Source organism: Salvelinus namaycush, chromosome 16 (genome assembly GCF_016432855.1).
Source record: "Salvelinus namaycush isolate Seneca chromosome 16, SaNama_1.0, whole genome shotgun sequence".
In the NCBI taxonomy this organism is placed as follows: domain Eukaryota; kingdom Metazoa; phylum Chordata; class Actinopteri; order Salmoniformes; family Salmonidae; genus Salvelinus; species Salvelinus namaycush.
Genome location: NC_052322.1, coordinates 19,982,037 through 19,986,685, shown reverse-complemented (window position 1 = coordinate 19,986,685; position 4,649 = coordinate 19,982,037).

Here is a 4,649-nt window from a genome sequence, read left to right as displayed (position 1 = left end):
GTAGAGACAATTCTCTAAAAGGCGCTGGAGTACACGTCGAACGTGCTGAACATGAATCTCGAGTGACGGTGAAAAAATCAGGATATCGTCAAGGTAAACGAAAACAAAAATGTTCAGCATGTCTCTCAGTACATCATTAACTAATGCCTGAAAGACAGCTGGAGCATTAGCGAGACCGAACGGCAGAACCCGGTATTCAAAATGCCCTAACGGAGTGTTAAACGCCGTTTTCCACTCGTCCCCCTCTCTGATGCGTACGAGATGGTAAGCGTTACGAAGGTCCAACTTAGTAAAGAACCTGGCTCCCTGCAAAATCTCGAAGGCTGACGACATAAGGGGAAGCGGATAACGATTCTTAACCGTTATGTCATTCAGCCCTCGATAATCCACGCAGGGGCGCAGAGTACCGTCCTTCTTCTTAACAAAGAAAAATCCCGCTCCGGCGGGAGAGGAAGAAGGCACCACGGTACCGGCGTTGAGAGAAACAGACAGATAATCCTCGAGAGCCTTACGTTCGGGAGCCGACAGAGAGTAAAGTCTACCCCGAGGGGGAGTGGTCCCTGGAAGGAGATCAATACAACAATCATACGACCGGTGAGGAGGAAGAGAGCTGGCTCTGGACCGACTGAAGACCGTGCGCAGATCATGATATTCCTCCGGCACTCCTGTCAAATCACCAGGTTCCTCCTGAGTAGAGGGGACAGAAGACACAGGAGGGATAGCAGACATTAAACACTTCACATGACAAGAAACGTTCCAGGATAGGATAGAATTACTAGACCAATCAATAGAAGGATTATGACATACTAGCCAGGGATGACCCAAAACAACAGGTGTAAAAGGTGAACGAAAAATCAAAAAGGAAATGGTCTCACTGTGGTTACCAGATACTGTGAGGGTTAAAGGTAGTGTCTCACATCTGATACTGGGGAGAAGACTACCATCTAAGGCGAACATGGGCGTGGGCTTCCCTAACTGTCTGAGAGGAATGTCATGTTTCCGAGCCCATGCTTCGTCCATAAAACAACCCTCAGCCCCAGAGTCTATCAAGGCACTGCAGGAAGCAGCTGAACCGGTCCAGCGTAGATGGACCGACAAGGTAGTACAGGATCTTGATGGAGAGACAGGAGTAGTAGCGCTCACCAGTAGCCCTCCGCTTACTGATGAGCTCTGGCTTTTACTGGACATGACATGACAAAATGTCCCGCAGATCCGCAATAGAGGCAAAGGCGGTTGGTGATTCTCCGTTCCCTCTCCTTAGTCGAGATGCGAATACCTCCCAGCTGCATGGGCTCAGTCTCTGAGCCGGTGGGAGGAGATGGTTGAGATGCGGAGAGGGGAAACACCGTTAACGCGAGCTCTCTTCCACGAGCTCGGTGACGAAGATCTACCCGTCGTTCTATGCGGATGGCGAGTGCAATCAAAGAGTCCACGCTGGAAGGAACCTCCCGGGAGAGAATCTCATCCTTAACCTCAGCGTGAAGTCCCTCCAGAAAACGAGCGAGCAACGCCGGCTCGTTCCAGTCACTGGAGGCAGCAAGAGTGCGAAACTCTATAGAGTAATCCGTTATGGATCGATCACCTTGACATAGGGAAGCCAGGACCCTGGAAGCCTCCTTCCCAAAAACTGAACGATCAAAAACCCGTATCATCTCCTCTTTAAAGTTCTGATAATCGTTAGAACACTCAGCCCTTGCCTCCCAGATAGCTGTGCCCCACTCCCGAGCCCGACCAGTAAGGAGTGATATGACGTAAGCGATCCGAGCTCTCTCTCTTGAGTACGTGTTGGGCTGGAGAGAGAACACAATATCACACTGGGTGAGAAAGGAGCGACACTCAGTGGGCTGCCCAGAGTAACATGGTGGGTTATTAACCCTAGGTTCCGGAGACTCGGAAGACCAGGAAGTAGCTGGTGGCACGAGATGAAGACTCTGAAACTGTCCAGAGAGATCGGAGACCTGAGCGGCCAGGGTCTCAACGGCATGACGAGCAGCAGACAATTCCTGCTCGTGTCTGCCGAGCATTGCTCCCTGGATCTCGACGGCAGTGTTGCGAGAATCCGTAGTCGCTGGGTCCATTCTTGGTCGGATTCTTCTGTTACGCTGATGAATGAGGACCCAAAAGCGGCTTAACAGAAACAGAGTCTTTATTCCAGTCAATAACAAAAACGATAATCCTGGAAATAATCTCAGGTAAAGTCAACCAGGAAAACTGAAATCCTCTAGGCAGTAGAGGGGAACAACTGGATACGCGACCACAGACTGCAGGTCGCTTCGGGAAGGCGCAGGCCGTAGCTGAAATAGACACCTGCTCACACGCAGCATCTGAAGAAGGTAAAAACACGACAGGGCGGAACAAGGACACAGGAGCAGCAAACATCAAACAAGAATCCGACAAGGACAGAAGCGGAAAACAGAGGGAGAAATAGGGACTCTAATCAGAGGGCAAAATAGGGGACAGGTGTGAAAGAGTAAATGAGGTCGTTAGGAGAATGAGAAACAGCTGGGAGCAGGAACGGAACGATAGAGAGAGAGAAAGAGGGAAAGAACCTAATAAGACCAGCAGAGGGAAGCACAGGGACAAGACATGATGAAAGACAAAACATGACATGATGAGGGAATCAAGATCTGTGGGTAACTCCTGAGCTGCAAGCGTGCAGAAATCCACCGCATAGACGACCACACTGCGGGCATCCTGCCGGAGCTGGATTAGCTTCCGGGCAGCTTCTCTCCTGGAGAACGGGGCATCAAAAACCTTCCTCACCTCTCCCACGAACCCCTCCAGACTCACACACATGGCCGGCTGTTGTTCCCATACGGCGGTAGCCCAGGTGAGAGCCCTTCCGGACATCAGCATCATGAGGTAGGCTATTTTGGAGCGATCTGGGGTGAAGGAGGAGGGCTGAAGCTCGAAAACGAGGGCACACTAAGCTAGAAACGTCCGACAGGTGCTCGGCTCTCCATTAAAGCATTCCGGGGAGGTAAGCGGGGCTCCCGGGAAGGTGGAGTGGCCGGTGGGGCGGCGCTGCTAACCGGCGAGTTACTGAGGGGTGGTGGGGTTACCACCATGGCAGGCTGCTTCTCAGACAACACGCGGAATTGCTCCAGCAACATGTTCCACGTCCGGTCATGGCGCTCAGCCAACGTTTGGACCCCCTCCATAAGACCACGAAGCAATTCCTCATGCCTACCAATGGAGGCTCCTTGGGAGGAGATGGCATTGGGCAGCTGGTCCGGGTCTGCTGGGTCAGTCATGGCCAGTTTGTACTATCCCGTTTGAAGTAAGACCCAGATGCAGACAGCGTTGAAGAAACAAACGTTTTTTCCTAACAACAGGGCCAGGCAAACGACAGGTCAAGGCAGGCAGGGGTCAATAATCCAGCGAAGGTATAAAGGGTCCAGAACAGCAGGCAGTCTCAGGGTCAGGGCAGGCAGAACGGTCAAAACCGGGAAGGACTAGAAAACAGGAGCAGGAAAACAGGCAGGAGCAGGGGAAAATGCTGGTCGGTATGAATGAAAAAAACGAACTGGCAACACACAAACAGAGAACACAGGTATAAATACACAGGGGATAATGGTGAAGATGGGCGACACCTGCAGGGGGGTGGAGACAAGCACACTGACAGGTGAAACAGATCAATATTGGTACACAATTTCTATAATATCAAAGGTACTCATTTGGGGTGCCGAAATGAGAATGACACATAATGACTAAAGGAATGCCTTTTTACTGGTGGTCAGTGATCTGCTTAGCCATCCCATCATCAAAAACTTTCACACACCAGCGTTGGGCCCAATTTAGAATTTAATTGAGAAAGCCTCATGCATTTTAATTCAATTCATGACTTTGAATTGAAGTAGTAAACAGGATACAGAATTGCAATTTGAATAAAAGGAAATATAATTTAATTTAGAGAAATTAAAATGCTGCTTCTATTCAATATTAGGTGTAGTCTATACAAATATATGTATTTGACATAAAACATATCATTATATACACGTATATCAAATATTGTTGAAACAATTGATTTTCAGGACAAACTCTAAAAATGAATAATCAAGGAAAACAGAACCCGTATGCGAATATTCTAAGTTATTATATTTCATGAATCAGTCTTCATGAACCCCCGTGAGGAAGTTGCCGCAACTATTTCAACGTAATTGTCTGTAATTGTCTGAGGAAATGCACATTTAGGTTCCACCTCCAAAGAATGACAAATGGTACTTATACATATTTAGATATTGGGTGTGGGAATTTCCACGTGTTGATCAAAAACGAGGGCACTGTCAGCCGTCAGTGTAGCTAGCTAGCATGCTAACTTTATCTAGCTAGCTAATGTTATCGGTTGTTGCTGTGTGTTTTTTTAACTACTCCACATTCAAAAGATTTGCCAGCTGACTATGGCTTCTAGAACTGGATTTGTCATAAGCACTAATTTAGGGAAAACTTTGCCACAGATGGAAACCACTGGCCTCTTTGACATCGTAATCTATTGTTGTCTCCAAAGTAATGGCATTTTCCATGAATTGCGGCAAGCAAATCTGCCATAGAAACAGTTAGAATAAATTGTGATGAATCTCCAGGAATTATGGATAACTATTGAAAGATAGCTGATATGCGTTTTTCTACATTGTAATGGACACGGTGCA